The 24,582-nt window shown below is 44.4% G+C and overlaps 1 protein-coding gene across 5 annotated transcripts in view; it reads left to right on the forward strand.

Moving 5' to 3' along the window:
- The window catches only part of TMCC3 (transmembrane and coiled-coil domain family 3), a 258,844-nt gene that overhangs the window by 216,575 nt on the left and 17,687 nt on the right, over window positions 1–24,582 (forward strand). The window contains exon 1 of one of the 5 annotated variants that reach the window (XM_057316285.1): window positions 1–22,860. This exon is cut by the window's left edge and continues 23,617 nt beyond it. The exons of 3 other annotated variants lie outside the window; for them this stretch is intronic. The gene's annotated coding sequence lies outside the window, so the exon portion shown is untranslated. The remainder of the gene's footprint in view (window positions 22,861–24,582) is intronic. One more of the 5 variants, XM_057316287.1, reaches the window with a different exon arrangement.

Raw genomic sequence — 24,582 nt, forward strand, 5'->3', positions numbered from 1 at the left:
TCTGGACACCTGTAGTTACTTGGATGTCCCACAGGAACCTCAAATCCTTGCACGGCTGAAGCTGAACCCTCCTCTCCCCTCAGTCTCCTCCTCCTGCCTCTCCCCAGTTTTCCGTCTTGTGATCTTATTGGCCACCAGAAGGAATGAAGGAGAAGTGGGGTTTTCCTTGACTCTCCCTTTTAATCCCCACATCCAGCTGGGGGCACATGTTTTTGGTGCTGCCTCCTTGGTGTGCCTCAGGCGCTGTCCTCTCCTTCCCCGCTACTGCCCTACCCAGCCTCCAGCAGCTCTTGCCTTAGGTTCGGACAGCAGGCGCCAGTGTGTTCCGCCCGGACTGTTCCCTCAGAGGGACCCGTCTGAAACTGGGATCTGGTCATCCTCATCCCGTTAGCAGCTGCCGCGTGTGGCCTGTGGGCTGAAATCCAGACGCCCTAGCGCGATGTCATGGGAACCCTCGAGGTCTGATCCCCGCCATCTGCCCACCCACTTCTGCCTTCTTCACCTTGCGTGGAGTCCTCCAAGTCCGCCAAGTGCTGTCTGGCTGACCAGCTCAGAACTCCCTTTACCTGAAGCACCGTCTGAGTCACAAGTCTCTTTCTTCCTGCCTCGTGTCACCTTCGTCCCTTGCCCCCGTCCCTCCTCGCTGCCCCCGGCTGCCCCTCCCGGTTCACTCCTGGCCCTCCGCAGAGGCTGCCCTTGTTTCCCTGGCCGCTGGACTGTGCCCCCTTGCGACACCAGCACGCCTCGCCGCGCCTGACACGAGGAGGCACCGTTGAGCGTCTGCCTTGTGAATGAGGTCACAGAGGAGAGAGTCTTCCACTCCTCTCGCTTCTTCTGAGCCGTTGCCCTTCCCGAGGCGTTGGGACCATTTCCGGAGCCCTCTGCCATCATTCCTGTCGGTGTTTCCCATGCTCGGTTCACAGCTTTGCACGGACGCTGCCCAACCAGAGTGTGTGGAATGGAGTCCATTTCCTCATCAGCAAACCAAGAGTGCCGGACTGAGTGTCTTCCAGGCTCCTCTTGCCATCCCGGAGCTGTGGGATAACCCCCTTCAAGGCTGCCCCCCATACAGAAAGTGCATCTTCTGGCAGCACACAGAGCCCGTGTGTCCCGCGGTGGGTTGAACGCCATATCCGATCGCCGGCCGTTGTGCTGGTCACAGTGCAGGGTGGAGTTTCTCTGAGGCAAACGCAGGAATACCCGGAGATACGTGGGCAGTATCTCCAGAGTCCGGGGTGAGTCACACGGTAGGTGCTGTCGAATCTCCAGCCTGCCTGCCCTACAGACTCCAGTGCCTCTCGGGCGGGAAGGTGAGCTGGTTGCCGCTCCCGGGCCGCTGCCTGTTGTGTGGTGTTTGGTAAGTCTCTCCACCCGCTCTCGCCTGTGTAAATACGGATTTAGAGCTTTGTGGTCCTTCCTAGTTTGCGAGGGGCTTGAAAGAAATACAGATTATTTCCGTGCTTGCCCCCAATCCTCCCTCATCGCCCCGCGGGCTTCTAGGAATTTAAATGGCCTAAACTCAGGAGGCGCCAGAGCCTGTATCGCTTAGGTCCTTTAAAAATGTCAGCGCAGCGGGTGTGATTTGAGAGCTGAGCAAATACCTGGGTGGGAGCGTGCCGGCTCCGGGCTGGAACCCGGCTGGTTCTCCGCCCACTTCCCCGACAGTGTGAAACTGTCCCGGCCCTAACCGGCCTGAAGTGCATCTAACTTTGTTCTCTCACACCGAGCCTTCTGACAAGTGGGGAGCCTTGAATCCTTTTCCTGGAAACCTGGGACTCCGTAAAACAGACGTGTGACAGTGTCAGCCCCTGTCAGGCCACCGTGGGAAAGACGGGCGTGGTGGCCCCCGAGCCGCGGGCTGGGAGAGGAAGCAGCCGTGGGGAAGTGGATGTCTGTACCACCCAGGGCTCCTCCCGCCATCCCGGGCCACCACCCGGCGGTGACGGACGCAGGGCTCCCCGCCGGGTTCTGCCCCTGTGAGCTGCCTGATCTCCTGGGAAAGCCTATTCAGTTTATGACTGTGTGTGTGTGCCTGTGCCGTGGAAGGTTTCTGTACATTGCTGCAAAATACATACAATCTTTCTTTCATTTCCTGGACGTGAAAATACTTGGAACACATTTATTCAAGTACTTTGTTTCCTGTGAGTTCCGTATCAAAGGTTCTAGAACATGGCAAAGGTGGGCTTAGTGTTGGTAATGATCCCCAGCCTTTAGAAACGAATAATTGGGGATGGGAGAGGGGTATGGCAAGCTGGAAGAGTTTTCTGCTTATCATTTGATTTTTTGCATCTTGGAGATTAAATTTTTGTTACTTGAAAAAAAAAAAAATTGGAGGGCCTGTTGTTCTAACAACACAGCATCTTAGTGGCCTCCTTAGCACTGTGAGTGCCCTGCGCGTGTACAGTTTCGGTTGGAATGAGTGGGGAAAATTGCCACCCAAACCACCGGAGAACTGCTTATAAAAACTACTGCTGCCTTCTGCGAGAGGCTGTTCAGAAGGAAGGGGTCTCTTCTTGCCAGCTGCTGGTTGTAAGACTTCTCTGGAGAAGCCTTCTCAATGTGGGCAGGCCCCTCCCAGCTCTTCCTCCTCCTGGTCCCTGTCCTGCAGCTGGCGCAGGAGGAGTGGGTTGTCTCCAGTGCAAACAAGGGTGGTTTGCAGGAGCCTGGGGGTTCATCTGTAACCTGGGGGAAGTTGGGGGGCTCTCTCTCTAGACTACGTCCTTTACACTCCTGGGTGTGACCCAGGAAGACCGAGTCAGGCCCCACTGGGGTGGCCCAGAGGCCTTTAAGTCCAGATCACAAGTTAAGTAGGTCATCAAATGTAGACTTTAGCATTATTACCCAAGAATTAAGTATAGAGCCAGAGATAGACCAGTAGGATTAAGAGATAGATGTTATTCATCATGTAACTTAAACACACGTACACACAGAGTTTATTATACTGTGTAACTTATTCCATGGTTTTTATTTTTATATGTTTGTAAATTGTAAAATATTACACATAAAAGATACTTCATTTAAAAAATAACATGAAACATCCTGCGCCTAAAACCCAGGATAAGAAATTGAACTTGACCCTATGACTTTTTTCCTGATTGTATGTCCCTCCACTACAAGCCTCCCCTCCTCCAAGAGGTCATGCTGTCCCCAGGTATGTGTTAACCATTTCCTTGCTTTTTCTTTGTCGTTTCACCACCTATGTGTTTATACCCAAATAAGAGTTTGCCTGTGTTTCATCTTTAGAAAGTGGAATTCATACTTCATGTGGTTTTCTTCGATTTGTTTCTTTTAAAAAGACGTATCTATTTTAATTCTTGTAGCTATGGTTCATCTCATTCTACTCACAAATGCACCCAGCATATATATATTCATTCTATTGCCTGTAGACCTTTGGGTTATTCCTGGGTGGTGGTGGTGGTGGTTTTCTGTTGTGAACATTGCTGCTGTGAATATGTTTAATATACTTTCTTCACATGCGTACTTGTTCCTAGAAATGGAATTTCTGGGCCTCTAGGGTGTGTGCCAAACAATTTTTAATGTTTTAAGAATTCATTAAATGTAAATATTTTAAATATATCTTGTAATCTGATTTCAGCATTGCTCTGTTTAAATCCTGAAACCATAAAAAAATGTTTTTACATTGAAGTAGTCCTATCCATTTTTGGCTCCTGAGAAACTTTAACCTTAAGGAGATAGGCTTACTGTCTTTTGTAGTTGTTACAGAAACCATTCTTGAAGGGCAAAACCAGACTTTAAAATCTGAGACTCGGGGCGCCTGGGTGGCTCAGTCGTTAAGCGTCTGCCTTCGGCTCAGGTCATGATCCCAGGGTCCTGGGATCGAGCCCCACATCGAGCCCCACATCAGGCTCCCTGCTCAGCAGGAAGCCTGCTTCTCCCTCTCCCACTCCCCCTGCTTGTGTTCCCTCTCTCGCGGCCTCTCTCTCTCTGTCAAGTAAATAAATAAATAACATCTTTAAAAAAAAGCAAAAACAACTGAGACTTACAAATAAGAGTCTGGCCCTCAGGAGTCACATGAGCTAAGTGCAGACAATCACCAGATAGTCATCTTGCGACTTTCTTCGGCTTACCATCCTGAATACTTAAGCCAGTTATTTTTTATTAAAAAAAATTATGTTATTTTGCTATTATTAGTAAAGTCATAGGGACTAAGAGGATACAAGGCAGTATCTTGAGTGTGCAAATGAAATTTTAAAGGTATTTGCATATTAGTCTCACTTGGAGGGTATAAGCACTGGGAACTTCGTTAAAGATCTGAAAATAACAAAGTGAGTAAAAACAAACTCTACTAAAAAAGAATATAAAACAAAATGTATTTCTGTCCCCAGATTCCCAGCCCTGTTCTCCAGAGATAACTACTGTTCACAGTTCCTAAGATATCCTTCTAGAAATTTCCATACAAGCAGAATACATTTTATATAAACCCGAACACTGTACCTCTTCTAAAGAACAAATGAATGTGTATAGACATAGCTCTTTATCTTGCTTTTCTCCCTCAACAGTTCAGCTTAGATAGCTTTCTTTGGTAGCCCGTTCATATTCTCCTCCATTTCAGTGGCTACATTGTCTACCATCGTACTAGAATTTTTTTAGGTGGTTCCCTATTGATAGGTATCTGTGTTGATTCCAGAACTGGAAATAGATGATGGTGGTGGTGGTGGTGGTGATGCAAGGAGATTGTCCTGTTAGGAGCAGCAAAGAATAGGAAAAAGAGGCAAAGACCTGTAATATTGGCTACCACTTCTGTTCATTAAATCTCTTGAATTTTTTTTTTTTTTTTTTCCTATTGTAGTTCTTTGGAGAACTGTATGGAAACTCAGAAGGGCTAGGTTCTTTCCTCCTTGTCTTTCCTTCCTTGTGGTGGTCATGGTGGAAGAGGTTGTGGTATGTAAGTTTCTGAGGGAAAGGAATGTGTTTACAAGTTCCTGGCTAAAGGACTGGAGGACTCCAGCAATGTTCTCTCCCACCGCTAGTGCAATCAGCACCATATTGTAATGGGAGTGTTATACCCAGTTAGCAAACATTTTTTAAAAGATTTTATTTATTTATTTATTAGAGAATGTGCAAGCAGGGGGAGGGGTATAGGGAGGGAGAGAATCTGAAGCAGACTCCCCTCTGAGTGCAGAGCCCAATGTGGGGCTCAGTCGAAAGACCTGGAGATCAAGACCTGAGCCAAAACCAAGAGTCGGGAGGCTCATCTGACTGAGCTACCCAGGTCCCCCCTGATTAGCAAACTTTTCTTATGAGAATGCATCTGTTCGGATGCTGAGAGGTCTCATTGTACAGAGCTTATCATTGCATTGATATTTCTCTAACAGTATTATTTGCAAACATTAGGTTGCCTACACAAGCACCATTTCTTTCCACTTCTCTCTGGCTGGCTAAGCCAGCTCCTGCAATAGAGGCTGGAAATGTCAGAGCCTGCTTCCACAGACTGCCTTGCAACTAGTGCATGGACATATGACTCAGTCCTAACCAAAGGGACCTTAGGGGAAATCTGCTGGGGAGTTTCTAGGAAATGTTTTCCTCCCTAATAAAATACGAAAGAAAATCAGTATACTTGTCCGTCGCCAGAAATTGTCTACATGTGATTCTTAGAACCACAGTATCTCTTTTACCTATGTGAGGGAACAAGCAGATGTCCTAGGGGTAGTGGAAGGAAAAAAAATGGAAAGAGCTTGGGTCTTTGATATCATATTTAAGCTGCCAAAATTAGCCCTTTCATCTGATCTTTTTAGTTTGTGAGCTCAGAAGGGCCCTTATTATTGAACTTCTTTTGTTCAGTTACTGAAATTATGATCCCTGATAGAGATTTCACCCACAGGAAATAATATCAAAGTACAAAACAACTCTATTATAAGACAGCTGAGTGGCTACTATGTTCAGAAGACATGGTGAGGCTCCAGGACTGCAAAAAAGGGGGGAAGAGAGTAAGTAATAATATAAGGCAGTAAAGGATTTATTGCTGCAGGAAGGAACTCAGAGCAGCAGGAGTTCTGAGTGAGCCCTAAATTGGAGGTGATAAGAAGCAACTTTGTATGGAAAAGGTTAACGTGAGCGAGACGGAGGGAACTCCCACGGTTTTGGTAGGTAAACAGTTGGGGATGGCAGTCGAGGAGGCCTGAGGGTTTAGAACAACAAAGGCTGTGGACTCAGACCTGAGTTGGAACTTTGACTCATCACTCTTGGGTTTGTGACCTTGTTAAAGTCCTTGACTTCCTTGATACTCATCATGATAGACTAAACATAATCTGTAGAATTAGAGACATTAGAGACAAAATATGTCAGATGCCTGTCCTGCCAAGAGGCAGGCACCAAGTAGATGGTAGAGGTGGGAGGGGTGCTGAGACCGTGTGTGTGGGGAGCTCGTGAGGAAAGGGGAGGTGCGCCGGTAGAAACAATGTGGGCATGTCTTTTTGATCTGGGTGAAGTTCATCTGATCAGGCCAGTTGGTTGAGGTAACAGAGTACAAATACAAGAGACAGGTTTGGGTCAAGACACGGAGAGCCTTGATTTCCAGTGAAATGAATTTAGACCCATCCTGTAGACAGCCTGTGTGCCCCCATGGAGAGGGGCAGCCTGAGACTGTGAGATGCTTTAGGAGGTGGTCGCAGTGGTCCAGGGGTGCAGCATTAAAGACCGGAACCCAGCAGGTATCAAGTGTTGGAGAGAAGGGAGGGGTTAGGAGTTGGAGAGATTATCAAGAAAGAAAGAGAATTTAGTAGTGGGGGCAAGGAGGGAGGAACGAATTAGCAAGGAGTCCTGAAGACTGAATGCCTGTCAGTTGCTTAGTGTGAAATTCAGAGTAGACTTATAATACTTTCAGATAATCTTATCCCCAGGTTGGGACGAGAATACTTGGCAAGGTTTATTGAGTTTTTTTTTAATAATAATTTTTTATTATGTTATGTTAGTCACCATACAGTACATCCCTAGTTTTTGATGTAATGTTCCATGATTCATTAATTGCGTATAACACCCAGTGCACCATGCAGTACGTGCCCTCCTTACTACCCATCACCAGCCTATCCTAATCCCCCACCCCTCTCCCCTCTGAAGCCCTCAGTTTGTTATTGAGATTTTTGATGAAGGGTGTTATATAAGTGGAATAAGTGATGGTGCCCAAATCTGCTTGTTATTTAATTTTGCCTAATTATGTTTGTCACTTTCCCACTGTTTATATATAAAGTTTTGTTCCTTTGAAAAGTGTGCCTGTTAATAAGATAAACATGCCCTTGCCTCTAATGAGATATGATTGAACACTTTGAGTCAGTCCTATAATATGAAGTGTATATTCACTGATTGTTGACCATGTTTATCCAGGATGAAAAGCATTTGAGCATTTTTTCTCAGACACAAGGATTGTGTGCGGTACTTACAGATTCATATTTACAATGCTTTATTAGTAGAACATCAGTCATAACAATATCTGAAGTAATGAATGACATCAGAAGCATCATCAAGTATAGAAATCAATGACATTTCAGTTCATCAAATTCAGGGTAATATCTTGGGCTGAATGAGGTTTCATAATGTTCTCAGTGAATCTTGAACAGATGGTTCTTTAACATTTTGAAATGCTGAATAAGGTAGGTGGACTCAGTTGAATTAATAAAGTACACCACATTGGAGTACTCTTACATCGTTAGCAGCCCCTGGAGTCTTAGTAAGGCCATCAACTTTCCCAATGTTAGGCAAAAAGAAAACCCCATCATTCATATGTCTTAGGGAACCAGCATGAGTAAAGCCTCTTTAGAAAGGCAGTCTTCCGACTGAGCATGAAGTAAGTTTTCCGACAGTAATTCGGCACATAGGCAGTTTTGTAGTAAGCTCAGAACAGGTGTCCTGAGAGTTCTTGCGGTCTCATTGGAAAGTTAGGGCTCTAGGCCAGGTACGGACCCAGGATTTGCGTCATTATAGTTGCCAGTGAAGAGAAAAAAAGCATCTGGCGTTGAAACTTTTCCAGATAGCTTTCTTTCCTTCACGTGCCTCCCCCCCCCTTTACTAATCTAATTTGGATTTTAAAATTTTTTCAGATGGAATTTGAGTCGTAATGGATCTGCAGTGTGGTTAGGTATATTGTGGTGCTTTCCTACAGTCAGAAGAACCTGGGATATTTTCCAACTATGGCTTAGAGTGAGCAGAATATAATTTCGGCATACATTGAAGGATTTCACTTTTCAATCCAGAAATAAAAGACAAAAGGAAGCATAGCCTTCAGGGAAGTCATCTTTAGCTCCTGCCTTTTCTTTCATTTTATGTAAAAATTTTGTCGTTTGTAATCTGTGGAGCCTCTGATAAAAGCAGTAGGGCTGCAATCACTAGAATGTGTTTAGCCTCTCATGTCTCCAGAAGAGAGAGGAGTAGAGATGGGATAAATTATCTCACGTATTCGTGGGGCAAAATGCCTGATTTCTCATCATGGTATGGGTATTATTATTTTAGGTGAGAACTCAGCTGTCCTTAGCCTCAAATGATTTTTTTTTTTTAAATAGTGGATTTGGTTATAGGATCTCCGCATCTCACACAGAGGCCCAGTTAGTGTTGGTATGTGATGCAGTGTGAGCGTACAGGCATACACTGACCAAATCCTACAGATTAATGAATTCTTCTTATGTCACTGTGTACACAGCACTTGAACTGTATCCGAAATCCCTATGTACAGTATAACCACATTTCTGTTTTTAAAAGAATCTAAACAGTGTCTGTATTTAAGGGAGGATTTTATGGGTGGGTGATTTTTTTCCCCGTATGCTTTTTGATATCTCAAAATCTTTACTTCTCAATATTTTTAAAAGATTTTATTTATTTGAGAGATAAAGCACCTGTGGCACTTACATATGGGGAGGGGCAGAGAGGGAGGGGAGAGGGACAAGCTGACTCTGCGCTGAGCACAGAGCCCAGTGGAGGCCTCAATCCCACAACCCTGAGATCAGGACCTGAGCCGAAACCAAGAGTCAAACGCTCAACCAACGGAGCCACCCAGACACCCCTATTTCTCAATGTATTTATGATTTAAAAAAATCTCCACTGACTTTTAAAACCCTGGCTTCCTCTTGCCTGCGTGGTCAAGTGTCAAGTCTTGCGTGGTCTGTGGAGCCAGCTGTAGGCTGTCTGCATTCTGTCTCGTGCCTCTGCCTTTCGGAAATGCTTGCCCTGACCTCTTTTTTTTGCCCCAGCCCTCAACTGTACCCTCATTTAGAACAACACGTTCAATCCTTCTAAATTCCGGATACCTCAGGAAACCGTTAGTTTCTCAAATATTCTACTTTTTGCCTCTGTGGTCACATTGTGCTCTTTGCTCGGTTCTTTTGGCTGATTTTTGAGTCGCCTCTTCTGTGTCCAAATCAAGTATCATCTTCTTAGAAGCTGTTTCACTGAAGGCTTCTGGTTACTTATCTCTGCCTCTTTATTCCTTATGGTACCTATGGCATTCTTCCGCAGTTGTGTGGGTCTGTATGTCTCGTGTCCAAGCAGGAGCTCCGGGAGCAGAGTTTGTCACATTCACCTTTCTGACGCTGGTACTTTCAGCATACCGCCTGGCTCACAGAAGATATCCGAAAAAACGTTTTTTGAGTGGAAAATACGTATATTGGGGGTTTGGTTTGGAACCTGAATGAATCAATTCCATTAACTATTAGTTCCATTAACCTAAATTAGTCAATTCCATTAACTATCATAAGAATATTTGGTCTAAATCAATTCCATTAGCTATCATAAAAACATTTGGCTTAACTCTAATTGTACTTTGTGTGCTTTTAGTTAAATCTGAGAAACATTGGCTTTCTAAATAACTATTATGTAATCAACCAGGGCATTCACAATCTGCATCAAAAATGGTGTTTTGGATGTTGCTGCATTTTGCAGAATTTAGGATTAAATATCTTTGCATCTAAATCTGATGTTTAATTATGCCCCAGATATTAGTGCTTTGCTAGTATGCCATACAGATTTCCGGGCTTTCTCTGTGTTTTGAGCATTTGCATTTTAGTTGTTACTTTTTTGAGGGGTAACTTGCCGTAAAGTGCATACATCTGAAATGTACACTTGGACAATTTTTACCTGTGTGTGCACTGCGTAGCTACCACCTGCATCAGCATTGTTGGCACCTCAGCGTTCCCTTGTGCCACCTTCTGGCAAATCCTTCTCCCTACCCCTGCTTCCCAGCAAGGGTGACCTACCACAGTTCCAACCTCCAGATCAGGAGAATCCTATAGCCTGTACGTTTTTGTGTGTGGTTTCTTTCATTAAGTGTGACAGATTCATCTGTGCTGTGTTAATAGCTATTCATTCTTCTTTTTTTAAAGATTGATTTATTTATTTTAGAGAGCAGGCGTGGACAAAGGGAGAGGGAGAGAGGGAATCCCAGGCAGACTCCCTGTTGAGCAGGGCTTGATACCACAATCCCGAGATTGTGACCTGAGCTGAAATCAAGAGTCAGACGCTCAACTGACTGAGCCACCCAGGTGCCCTAGCTGTTCATTCTTGTTAGTTGCTGCATATGCTTTTTGCTTCATATTCATTTTGGTGAGTAAGATTCATTATAAGGAAGAGTACATATTCAATGTGTATTACCTGGTATGTGCTGGGGGCTTCCAGCTTCCCAGACCTAGTAATGGTAGAATGGGCCTTAGAGGTTGCCGAGGTCAGCCACCTTGTTTTCTCAAATGAGGGACCTAAGACTGAAGAGTTCACTAGACCCCCAGGTCCCCGACTCACCTAGTTCAGGTTTCTTCCTAGGGTCAGGAAGAAACTATGACTACGTTCTGTCACAGTTCAAACCTGGTTGTATGGATGACCCTAGTCAACAGGGAGGCATTCTTGGGAATTTAGAAATCCATCATCAGCAAGACTTAAACATGTTGGCCCTTAAATGGTAAGGATGTCAATTATCTAAAGATTTCCATAACACTTCCCTGTTGGTATCAATTACATGAGGTCTTACTCTGTTCATGGAATTTATTCTTTTACAAGAACCAGTTCTTGAGAAGAAAGGGGGAAAGTTTTAATCCATGCATATGCTTATTATGACTTTTGCAGTTTCAGTGCACTGTCTTGATTTTTTGTTGTTCGCAGGTGTAGTCGTTTTAAAGCCTTGGTGAAAACCACAAAGCTTTTCTCTAGGATGAGAAGTCTTAGGGTAGTGATGAGCACTGGGTATTGTACGCAACTAATGAATCATTGAACACTACATCAGAAACTAATGATGTGTACTATATGTTGGCTAATTGAATTTAAATTAAAAAAAAAGAAGAAGTCTTAGGGTAAACTCTGAGTTCACAGTTTTACTTTGCAAGTAGAAAACTGTTCCTTGATCAGATACCTTACTGCTAAGGAAGTAATGATTCGCAGAAAGTTTCATAGAAAGAATGTTGTGGGAGAGATTAGTGGACTCAGCAACGCAAAGTTTATTGACCCCACTGGCCAGTAAATAGCCATAGAACATTCTTCAGTATGTTAGAGCCTCTTTAAATAAAATTATCAAACACAGAAACATGTGGCTTGTCTTTTTCCGAATTATAAAGCACTGTTTTTCAAACAGGATTGAATCCCATTTATTGGTCATGGAATGAATTTAATGCATAATAGCTATCATATTTTTATATGGAAAAGTAGAAGGAAGAGTACAGCAGATACTCATCTACCTTATCCAGATTCAATAATTAAATTTTTCATACTTACATTATGTAGTGTGTATGTAATCTGTTTCAAAATAAGTCACTGCAGACATCAGGGTACTTTGTTTCTGACGTGTATACAAAAATAAGGAGTTTTTCCACACAATAAAATTAACATACCCTAACAAAATTAATTATAATTTACTCATATGCTGTGGTCCAAAAAATGAGCTAACTTTATTTTAAAATATATGCTTGTGGTTGGGTTGCATGTAGTAAAGATAAGTATTATTTCATAAAACTTGTTTCGGTTACATACGTGTATGTATAGATGTACACATCTATGTATGTATGTATTGATAAATACGTATCTCTTACTGTGGATCTCCTTCAGAATTTGGAACTAGGGCTTTATAGCAGTAATATAGCAGTATAGAGAAGGTGGTTACGTAAATAAGTATTTGCTGCGCAGTGATATGGCTAGTTCTGGTCTGAGTGTCATATGGCATCTGAAAGAGTGAGTGCTTTCAGTAACCTAAAAATCCAGCAAGGAAGATAAAACAAGAAGGGTCCCTCTCAACAGTCTTAATAAGAACCGGAATGGATCAGAAGGGAGAGGAAGTAACATGGGCAGGAGTTCATGGAAGAAATCTCGGAGGGATGGTAGGATTTGGATCGGACAGAGGTCTCGGAAAGGGTATGCCCAGAAGGGAATGACGTAAGTACTGAGGTGGAACGGAGGTGCAGAAGTGTGTTCGGTGCACTGTGGTGCTGAGGTCCGTCAGGGAAGTGGTGGAAGGACGGAGAAAGACCTAGGGTAGTTGGAATAGGAAATGTTACTCAGGGATTAAGTACCAGCAGGAGGAAAAACCCAGTTCCTTTATTAAAGGAAGAGCCGTTGTACAGCTTGTCCAGTGTTCTTGTGTGAAGCAAGCGTAAGTGGAGAAGGTGAGCATAATGACTCTCCATGGACGTGTTGAAGAAGTAAAACATCACCGTGAAACCTGTTTAAACTCTTGCCCTTTGTCTGGATGAGGTAGTAAGTGGGGGTGTGGATTCAGGTAGGCGGATCTGGGGATAGCAGGGAAGGGTCGATCTAGGGAGAAATTATCGGACACAGAAGAGGATTTGTGACATCTTGAGTCAGGGGTGGAGAGAGAACCTGGGTAAAATGAGAACATGATGCCATTGAGAGAGAAGCTCATGGAATTCACTCTAACCCAGTTTGAGAAAACCCCACATATCCGTAAAAACAAGCTTGCTTGACCCAACGCTCTCAAGAATTAGTTTAGGAGGCTTGTTACAGGAAGTAGCAAGTTACAATCATTAGATTTTCTAATACAGTTTTTCCTTGTTTTGCTTAAAGGTGTGAGGAGATGTCAGACATCTCTCTTTAGGGCCTTAATTTAGAGTCCTCGTTTTACCAAAGTAGCAACATAGAAGACTTTGATCCCTATTTAACAACTTCAGGACCAGATACTGAGATTTTAAGTTTCAGTCATTTGAGGTCTTGTACCTTTTCAAAAGTTGGATTTAGTCGCTCAGGTAGTAGGTATTCTGCTTTTGGGTAAATGGGAATCTTTTGAGAAAATTCTCTTGACTGTTCAGTTCCGGTTCATTGAAACTTGATTCTGAAGGGGCATCCCGTGTGGGTTGAGACCCTGCTTGTCTTTTCTCCTCCTGTGTCTCCCCTGCAGGATGCACGTGCACACACAAGCAGAGTCCGTGGAGCGGGGCGGTGAGGGAATTGTCACCTTCCACTGGAAGAGCTTAATCGTGGTGACAGCAGCAGTGTGGCTCTTGGCTTTGGACTTTTCTGAAGTTCCTGCTTGCTTGGGGTGCATTGTGTTGGATAAACGGTAGCCTGCACTTAGAGCACCTAATTCTGCACAAGGCCCTGTTCTAAGCACTTCACAATTATTCATTCATTTAATCTTCACGATTGCCCTGTGAAGTAGGTACTGCTGTCTCTGCTTTACAGATTGAGGAAACTGAGGCATAGAATAAGCAACTTCCTTTGATGATACATTTAATGTGGCAGAGCTGGGATTTGAACCTGTGCGGTCTGGCTCTGAATCTGCTTTTAACCACTAACGTATGCTACCACTGTGATATAATTAGCCTCTGTTCAGGACCCATGGCTTTGGAATTGGGGCTTTCCCGTGCGTCTCAGCTGGCTGGTTGCTTGCAAGTGTTTTGAGTAGGCCCTGGAAGGTTGTGCCCTCTGGAAATATTGTCAACCCAGATATAGGCCTGGGAGGTAAGAAAGGTCATGGGATAGTGTTTATCTTAAAAATCACAATCCACAATTCAATTTATTTCTTTGTAGTTTACTTTTTTCCAGGTTATAAAACAATGTGTTCCTAGAGGACTATCCTCTATCCAAAATACAAATCTTCAGTGCTTTTAAACTGCTGTGGCTCTGGGAGAAGGAAGCCTCCTCTTCCCTTCATCTTGGTAGCAGAGCCTCTAATGATTATATACCTACCAGGGCTATAGCCAGAAGTGGGACTTGATGTGCAAACTGGCGTTGAGAATCATCATTATTGGTTCAAACAGAAGCAGCCTACATATTTTATTCAAGATATCTCGGGGGTTAAGCTAGTTTCTTCTCTAACTTTGTGCCTAGTAAAGGGTCTGGCGTACCGCAGCAGGCTCTCGGTGAAAGGCCTTGGAGCCGGCTGGAGTCACAGCCCTGTGGCTCACTGGCTTTATGACTTCAGACAAGCCACTTGCTTTTTCCATCTGTAAAGTAGGAGTAATTATTCTAATCTCCTGTTCTTGAAAGGAAAACTAAATAATGTATGTGAAGCGTGTAGAAAATTATATGATGCTTAAGTCTTTAACTGGTAGCTTCTCTTTTTAAAATTAATTTGTACTGTTTTGCCAAGATCCTGTCCTCTCTCGGACCATTCTTCTTGAGGCCTGCTTTTGTCCTTTAAAAGAAATCATTGCCTTCTTGGACTTTGGAGGATAAAAGGACTCCTTTATTTTTGTGTTCACTTTCCATTATGATTTCCTAAGGGACAGAGAAATACACTTGTTACTATTGCTGCTGCAGTAGATGTATTATTTTTTTAAGTTTTTCATTTAATGCAGTACCAGACTGCACGCATCCTTACGCCATCACAGATAATGGAGTGGTATCTTAGAGGGAGCAGGCATGCGGATTCTCAGCGACAGTTATGATGGTGACCGCAGGGAAGATGTCACTTAGGGAGGAAGGGAATAGTACACCTGCGTATTCTGTATATTGTGGATCTTAATAATTGTCATTTGTTAATTGGTCACCTGTATTCTGTTTGGAGCAACAGAAAGCCATGCAACACATCAGTTTTTGAATACTTCATCTCTTGCACAAATCATGAGCCATTAACTGACTGTGGTCCAGTCTGTCTTGGAAGATAATCCTGGATAACCTCAGCTGCAGGTTCTCCTTGATCTCATAGCTAACAGCTGAGAGATTGTGAACATGCGGGACAACTGGCTGCCCCAGTTGGCTGTTTGTCTACCATTGATTGAGCAACAGAGACTAAGGTCCTATTGAGGAAGGAATGTGGGGTAGGACGCAGGTGGCTTATTGGACATTGTGTCCCTTTGAGGCTGCAATATAGTGGGGTGCCATATGTTCTACAGATATTTAGATACTGAGCAGAATAAGCACTGTTAAAGGGGTAAATGCAAATTTTGTTGAGAGCAAAAAGGAAGCAGTCAGTTCTAGCTGAGCATTGGGGTGGGGGTAGCTTTGTGGAAGAGGCGGTATTTGAACTGGTCCTTGAAAGGTAAATTGGGGTGGAGGCCTGCAAGGCCACGCTAGGGGTGAGGAACACACTGAAATGGAAAAGTGCATGAGGCATTCAGGGGCTTATCGGAGTAATGGAATAAGATAAAGGCTAACAGCTTGGACTTTGGTACAAGTCCTGGTTATTTGATGCCTCCCCATTCCAAATCTATAAAGCACAGTTATTGACACCTACTTCGTGGAGCTGTGGGGATTAAATGAGGGTATATAAAACTCCAACCTAACTCTGGTGCCTTGTGCATAGATGTGCTCAAAATATCATTATGGACGAGTCTCCTGGAATATGGCTAAGATAGGGCCCTGATCAAGAGAGTTCTAAATTCTTTGCTAAGGATTTCACTCTTTAGGGGATTTTTTTTTTATTACCTTTTCCTTCCTTCCTTCCCTACCACCCTCCCTCCCTCCCTTCCTTCCTTCCTTCCTTGGGGCTTGAACTCATGATTCCGAGATCAAGAGTCACATGCTCTACTGACTGAGCCAGTCAAGCACCCCTAGTCTAGGGAATTTTAAATGTTTTCATAAGGAACAGGACACGATCTGGTTTATCTTTTAAAAACATAGTTTAGGGGCGCCTGGGTGGCACAGCGGTTAAGCGTCTGCCTTCGGCTCAGGGCGTGATCCCGGCGTTCTGGGATCGAGCCCCACATCAGGCTCTTCCGCTATGAGCCTGCTTCTTCCTCTCCCACTCCCCTTGCTTGTGTTCCCTCTCTCGCTGGCTGTCTCTATCTCTGTCGAATAAATAAATAAAATCTTTAAAAAAAAAAAAAACATAGTTTAATTTGGCCCAAGGCGATCAGAGTTTTTATATTGCTTGGCCTCATTTGAAGCCTAACACAACTTCCATACAAAAAACAAATACTAGAATGTTGATTGAATGTGCTTTTCGTGGACATTAAGGTTTTTTTCCTTGAATATGATGCTATTTATGATTTTGGTAGAATGAAAGGGAGATTTTTATTTCTAATTGCCATTTGGTGATAATACTCCTGGCTTACGTTAGAAAAAAATAAAATTGCATAAAGGAAATAAGTTCCATATTGCAAAAGGAAAAGAAACTAATAAGGATCAGTTTTTTTCTACTTCAAAATTAAGTGTATTATTTCTAAGCCCTATCTGATGGCTAGCTGTGTTCTGATCTATTTATAACAAAATTCTATACTACAGATTATCCAGTACATAGGCAATTTTTTTTATAGTACCCCAAACAAATTAAACCCTGTCCTGCAGAGAATAACTTAATGATGAGGTTTAGGTTTGCTTTGGGGATGTACTTTGGGGTCCGAGTATCAAGTTCTATTTCCTGGCCCAGTCTTATTAAGCAACTTTTCGAAGGACACAAGCCAAGCTGTGACCTTTAGTGTGGCTTTCTGTGGGTGCCCTGGCAATGGGGGACAGAAGAGGTTGTGCCAGTTTTATGACCACATTCCCCCTTGTACATATGGGAGTGCGAGTAGAGCATTCACCTCCAAGCAGGATGACATACCTCGCATCTGTAGATTAAGGTCCACCTCCCTCTTTCTCCTAAGAGGTTATGATAAGGCACATGAGAAACAGAGTAGCAATAATATCCAAAAATTAAAAAAAAATTTTTTTTAAAGTAGGGTAAGGCTAATGTGACAGTTACTCATTTGGTTCTGAACTTCCTAGCACCCAAGGCACAAAGGGAAATAAGATGATTGTTCTCTGATAGACACCCCTATTGTGTTGACTATTATATTCACTTTATGTATTTATCTAAGAAGCTGTACGTTAGTAGACAAATTACTTTCCCTTGTAGGGACAATTACTTTTCCTGGGGAAGGTACCTCTAATGAACAGAATATGGATTGAAATGAAAGTCACTTGGGTTCGTAGCTGCTGTTTTTAAAACAGGCATTAGGCCAAGTGAGAGATTTGCAAGGATTCTCCCAGTGCTGAGAGTCTAACTTCTGTTGCAGGTCAGTCCCACTCATGTGAAGTTAGTCGTTGTCGTTGTCAGGTGTGTCTGAGAGGGAGCTAAGAAGTCCTCCAAGACCTCGTTTGGACAGGAGATGCTGAAAGACTGCAAGACAGTGCTGGCTTCAGGGTTATCGTTCAGAAACTTCAATTAAGCGCACGTTCTTCCCAAGAACCCCCACCCTCTGCCTCTTGGGGGTGAGGGAGGTAGTGAGTAAATGCCCTTCTTCCTGCTCACTGGCTAAGGGCTTGCAGACCCATTTTTTCCTCCTCCTTCAGAGCTGCCCCTCCTACCTCGGTTCCTGGGGGGTTCTCCTGGAGTGTTGTCTGGTATTTCCACCTCTCCCCCCCTCCCCCAGCCCTCAAGACGAGCGCTCAGTCCTCTTCCCGGACAGGTTTTAGGGACACATGGTGCCAGAAACTGGTGGTGAGTAACTCCCCTGGTGGCAGGGATTCCAGCCCGCCCCCCCGGAAGTGCTCAGTTCAGTGCCCTGGGGTTCTCACACCCCTCAGTTCTAAGTGAAGGAAGTAAAAGCCACAGTGATGTTTATTCTGCATTTAGTCCTAAAATTGGGGTTTCCTGCTTCCCCTTCTTTAGAACACACCATCCCACATCTCCCCACCAGAAGGAACTGGGAGCCCTTCCTTCTAGAAGGCTGTGTTCTTACTGCCCAGCCTGAGAGGTGAGGGGCAGGTGGTAGGGGCTTGCTTCCCTTTCCCAAACTTGCCTGTCTTTGAGGTACAGGTGATGCCCAGAGACTCCTTTCTCCTTGAAAGAGCCCCCTTTTGGTGTCGCTTCACATGCCTGTATGGTCCCTGCCCCAAGGGACCGTGGCTGTCCCTCACCTACAGTTGGTGTTTGGCGTATGTTTTCGATTTTCATTACCCTAGGCTTCCTCATCTGGCCTTTCCCCCCTTTCATTTAATTCTTCAGTGGGTTATACAGCATCCAGGAAGTCTTTACCGGGTCAGACTCATTTTGTAAGGGATGAGTTTGTATTAATCAAAAGTGTGACTTAGAAGCTATTTTGAAGACATCTACATTTTCTAGTGCATGTGACTCCAAGTAGGTTACCACGGCTGCCTGGTAGAGGCTTAATGAGAAGATAATTATTTCTAATTACAGTATCGAGTGTTTGTAAGTGCTTGAAGATGCTTGAAGAATTTGTTTTTGAGAGCCTTAAACACTTGGTCTAATCGCCTTTCGTCTGTTAATTTGCAGTGTCTGGATAAAGGATTGGGCCAGCAAAGGGTCGGGTACTCCAGCCCCTGTTCCTTATGATCCTTAATCCCAGAGTAGTGAGGTGAATGTCACCTGCAGGCCAGAACTAGAACTTCTGATGCTGTTTCTTTTGTCAGTGATGCTAAGAGAGGAAGAGGCAGGGAACAATAAAACCTTCATGGTTAAACTAGTGACTCAGTTCCTGTCCTGAACATCGTGAACTTTGGAGAAGTTCAGTCCTTTTTCTGGGAAGATTTTTCTGACACACACACTTTAAAGAAGTTCACGGTGTACTCTTGTCAGACCCCAACTACAGAAGGAAGTATTCTTTGTCTAAACTAATTAGAACAAACATTTTATGAAGACACTTTACCAATAAAATATCCTTTTGGGCACTCTATGGAGAGCTGTAAGATCTTTCATTTCTAGCGGGTAGTGGGAGGGAAAGTGGCGTTCTTCTATACCAGAGGTACCGAATATTCTGCATAGGTGTCCACATGCGTGTGTTCGTTGTGTCATGATAAGGAAGCTTAGCACAGCTTACGTACTTCTCCAGTGCAGGTTAGCTCCTTTAGCAAGAAAACGAGGTCTTGGGTGCTAGGGTCTAGGGATTTGCTTGGCTTCCCAGGGTTCCATGTTTACTGAATGGCGTGATATTTTGCAAGCGCGTGTCCGATCACCACAGAGCAGCAGGAGGGAAGATGGCTTAGTGGTGTCCTTTGTATTACTAGCCGCAAAGTGATACGAAGCTCACGTTTTTTGGTAGAACATAAAAAAGGTATCCCCTAAAGGGCCGTGCTGGGCAGCACCTTGTTCTCTCTGCATGATCACCCAGCCTACGGAAGGGTGGTCTTCCCTTTTCTCCAGGTAGATTCATGGCTTTTTTACTGAGCACCTTTCCCCATGTGCATCCAGAACTGAACCCCTCAGTTGTTAGGCCCTTAGACGGGCTTGCCTCTTCCCCGTGGGTCTCTCATCTCACTTCTCTGGTTTTTACCTTCTCTCATTCTGTCTTGTCTTAGTGACTGTAAATGCTTGCCCATGATTACAGCATGGACAAAGTAGAATGGGTGGACAGGCCGTATCCAACTTGAGATTGGTGTGGTGGCAGCCAGCAGCCCCAGGGCTGTGGTGCGGGTAGGCAGTGGGTGATGATTTCAAGTTTAGCCTGCGGGAGGGCGAGTGTGCTGACAGAGCCGTCTAAACCAAATGCAGAGTGTTCGTGCAAGTCTGGGTGCCCGTGGAAGGGACACTGTGGAATGGGTTCTTACACAGTTGGTGGCTGAACTTAGGTCTTACAACGTCTTGCATGTTTCATGTATCAGAGTTAAGCCCCAACTAAGCTATTTATTATCTATGGAGGACCTCAAGAAACATATATATTCTTTTTTTTAAAATATTTAATTTGTTTATTGACAGAGACAGAGAGAGTGAGCACGAGTAGACAGAGGGGTAGACAGAGGGAGAAGCAGGCTCCCCACTGAGCAGGACCCTGGGGTCATGGCAGACGGTTAACCCACTGAGCCACCTAGGCGCCCCACATATATATTCTTTATAAGCCTTGCTTTTCTCATCAGATAGGGTTAGCGTGCAGAATATGTGAATACTAAAAAAAAATATGTAGCACAATGCGTGACTCATCACACAAGTAGTCATTGTTAGGGAGGCAGGCTCCGGAGACAGACCGCCTGGGTTTCAGTCTTCACTCTGTCATTTACTGGTCGTGTGCCCCGAGGCAACTTAACTTCTCTGGGCCTAGTTTTCTCATTTGTAAAATAGTAATAATAGTAGAACCCATCTCAGATTTTTTAATAAGTGAGATGCGACACATGTCTCTACCATGACATTTTTCCTCCTGGGCATGTGGTAGGATTTTACTTCCCTGTCCTGTACTTCCCTTGAGATTAGCTAAGCCCACTGCAGTGAGCAGGGGAAACCACAGGTGTCTCTTCTGGTGGAAGTCTTGAGGCCCCAGCGAGTGATTCAGCAAGTCCCCTGTCGTGGCCCCAGCAATATCACAGAAGGTTGTCCTAGAGGCTCCCTCACGGCCCGGCCCCCCAGCTGAGTACCATCTGTCTTGTTAGCATGAGCAAAAAATGAACCTTTTCTTTTTTTTCGTCTTTTTCTTTAAACCACTGAGATTTTGGCATTATTGCCACAGCAAAGCCTAGCACATTCTGAGTGGCAAGCCGCAGGAACAGCCTTGCCTCTGGACTTGAAGTTAGATTCTAGCCAAAATGAGTGAGAGTACAGAATGTCAGCTATGTTGGCTCGGACACCTGGCCACAAGGACTTGGGAGCGCCTTTGGATACTTGCAGCTCCTTTGTGGGCCTCTGAAAGCACCCTCGTGGGTGCTGGGAAATACTGTTGCCCGGGGAAATGACAGGAGTTTGAAGGACCTGACTCTTTCCTTGTACGACTGAGCTTGAGCAGCTTTCCTTGATGCCGAAGGTTCATTGTACCCGGCCTCGGCTGTTCTCCCTCCCTAATTCTGATCTCTCCGTGCCTCTGCATATTCGGGCCCCTCTGTGACCCCCAGAGCCTCAGCCTGTGCCCTCTAGGCATCCAGCCCAGTTCTTCGCTTTCCCTTTCCCAGTTCTCGTGGGTGGGGTTTTGGGTGGTGTGCCTCTGCCTGGGCTGTCCTTCCCTTTTGTTCATTTTCCTCTGGAGCTTTTAGGGGTTAAATGTGAAACGTCATGGAGAGAGCCCTCTCAGGAAGCCTGCACAGTGTGTCCGAGCAGCGCTGTCATTGATTGAGCTGGGCCTGGCTTCCCGGTGAGCAAGGTGAGCTCACTTACGCTGTGTTGGAAGCTTGGATTGTTGCAGAGATGACTCAGAGTCCGTTTTTGATGTTAGTCCAGGGCCTAGGCTTTTCTGTAGCCTTTGTTCCAGAACACTGAGGTGACAGGGGAAATGATTTTGCTGCCGGAAGGAAAACATTATTAGGAATGGCTTTTCACTAAGATGCTGGTGGTCTGCCTTTCACATAAACCAAGAATAACCAAGTAATTCCAAGAGTACTGAAAGGGGCTAGCAGTCATTTTTAAAAATAGCATCTATTCTGCCAAAATGGTAAAATTCCTGTTCATTAATTTTTTGAGTTGGAAAATACGGAAACGCAATAAAAAGAATGACTCCTCTTAACCCCACCGTGCAAAAGATAACCATTGTTTGGAGCTTGTTTTCCTTTCCATTTTTACATACAGGTACATCTTTAAATGAAATTGGAATGACAACAATAGCAAACCTTTTTTGAAACCATTCTCTGTGCCAGGAACTCTTTAAGTACTTTATGTGCATGATCTCATTTTTCCCTCACAACTCTTTGAAGAAGGGTTATCTCCACTTGACAGAAGAGGAAACTGAGCCACAGAAAGGCGAGGTCGTTTTTCCAAAGTCACACAGCTTGGAAGAGTGGCATCAAGACCGAAACCAAAAGTACTCTTCTCTCCAGAGCCCAGGGTCTTGACTATTTCATGATAATGTCTCACAGTAAAGATAGCTTGGATTAAATTTTATGGAATTTTGTGATGGTAGCTCTGAGTGGTCTGGCTTGATCTCTTTATAGATGAGGAAGTTGAAGCCTACAGAAGTGACTTGACTTAGCTAAGAACACAGAACCAGTTGATGTCGGTGCCCAAACTGGAACATGCGTCTCCTAATCCACACGGTTCGCGTGCACATTCACTCCGGGTCAGCTGGGAACCTTTGTCCTCCCTGGGTCTCATCCTGAAACGGCTGTGGTGCGCAGGTGCCCGCAGGGCCGGCTCCAGATTGAGTGGAGGACGGAGGACGCCCACAGCTTTCTCCCCAGCGCATAGACGACATTTCACTTTGAGTTTCGGGAATGTAGGGACATCTAGTAGTGATGTGTACAGCTGGCTCTTAATTACCCTGCAGAGCTAGGGCTATAAAAGGCTATAAAAAGGTGCGGCCCAACAATAGTTTCAACCTTCTACCCTCATCAAACATTTTTAACTGAGATTTGCTGACAAGCAGTACGATTGATTGATTTGAGCTTTGAATGCTGTTGCTCTCCCCAACCTGGACTCTCGAGGACATGCCAAGCATTGTTATAAGTTTAAAGTGAGCCAAAAGTCAGGCGGCTCTCTGCGCAAACATTCCTGAGTTTCGAGGCTGTCCTGGCCCAGCCGTCTCTAAGGGACGAGGCCATTGCACTGTGATGCCAGAGCTGGATGGCCCACTGCGGTGGGGTTGAGCATTAAAGGAGGAACAGGTGGTGACTTACGGCTGCGTTGGGAAGGTAAGGTGTAAAAACCTGTGCATCTTCCAGCATGGTGGACTTCTCAGTACCAAGCAGGTTTGGGTGGTTTTTCTTAAAATAACTTAATCTGATCTTTGAGCTCCAGAGGGTAAAAACAAGGTCTTAGGAGTCTCACAGACAAAGTGCAGCAAAAAAGGCAAGTAGAGTGAGTGATAATTAGTCAAAACTAAGGCGTGCTCTTAGGGGTGAGGCTCGTGGTTACCCCTGGAGATGGGGGTGATGTACTTAAGATTGAAAGGGGCATGGCGAGCTTCTGTTTTGTTTTATTGGGTTGTTTTTTGGTTTGTTTGATTTTTAGAGAGGGAGGGAGGGCGAGAGGCTGAGGGAGAAGGAGAGAGAGAAACTTAAGCAGGCTCCATGCCCAGCACAGAGCCTGACTCGGCTGTAACCCTGAGATCACAACCTGAGCTGAAATCAAGAGTTGGAGGCTTGACTGACTGAGCCACCCAGGTGCCCCTTTGTTTTTGTTTGTTTGTTTGTTTGTTTTCCTGGGTCCTGGTTATACAGTATATCCAGTTTGTGAAAGTTCATTGAGTTTTATTCTTATTAAATGTGCTCCTTTCTGTGTGTAAATTAGACTTCAGTTAAAGTTTAAAAGTCCTTATTTGTATTTGTGTTATCTTGTTGCACACTGATCCTCAGAAAAATCTCCATTTAGTTGAACCAGTTTGAAATTATATAGAAGTTATTACCCAGCTATTGAGAAAACAGCTCTGCCTGAAATTATCAGGTCCATATGGGCAGAACGTCCAAGGTCATTTTGTTGATTCTATTAAAATGTATCTTAAGTGATTTCAGTGACTCTCCTAGAATAAAGAATGATGTCATTTGAGTTCAACAAACATTGACAGCCTCCTGTGAATAGGGACGGAGTTAACACTACAGACTGGGTATAAGTGTGACACGTCTGTCCCCTGAAAGAGCCTGTACCCCATGGGGAATAAAATCCATGGATGAGGGATACAAGGACACGTCAGGTGGTGCCGCAGAAGCAACAGGGAGGATCACAGAAAGAACAGGCAGCTTGCTGGTGGACTAGGAACGGCTTCATGGCGTAAGTGGGATTTTAAGTGGATCTTCAAGAATATGTGAGATTTTGATAATCAGAAGGGGATGAGCGCTAGGCATCCTTCATATGAGAAAATCCCTAGAAAATTCACATATGTTCCGGGAACTTTGGGTTGTATGGTTCACTTAAGATCAATGGCATCCATTAGGTGCAAGGTGAAGCCTGAAAGGTAGGGTAGACCTTATAGTGGCTGGGTTGTATTATTAATTTGGGAGGCTTTGGGGAACCAAAGGAAGTTTCTGAGAAGTAGAATAGCATAATCAGTGAACATCTCCAATGAAATCACATTGTTGCCTCATAATTGTACAGTTACCACAGATTACCCAGTCTGCCCTGAATAAACATTTTCTAGATTTAGTGCATTCTGTGTTACTGTAATTTGAACCCATTCCTGTTTGGGTTCATTAGTGAGCCATAGGTACATAGTTTCCTTGAGCTCCCTGTGGTCTTCTCTCTAGGACTTCTTTATTCCCTACACCCATCCTTCTATCTTGACCAGGTGACATCACAATATTTTTATCCTTCTTTCTAGTCTTACAATGATTTGGTATTTATTCCCTTCCAGCCTTTCCCATGTGATCCTCTTCTGCCAGATAAAAACACCCAGTGTTTCTTATTCAGAGCAAAATTGT

This window comes from Ursus arctos, unplaced genomic scaffold (genome assembly GCF_023065955.2).
Source record: "Ursus arctos isolate Adak ecotype North America unplaced genomic scaffold, UrsArc2.0 scaffold_21, whole genome shotgun sequence".
Lineage (NCBI taxonomy): Eukaryota > Metazoa > Chordata > Mammalia > Carnivora > Ursidae > Ursus > Ursus arctos.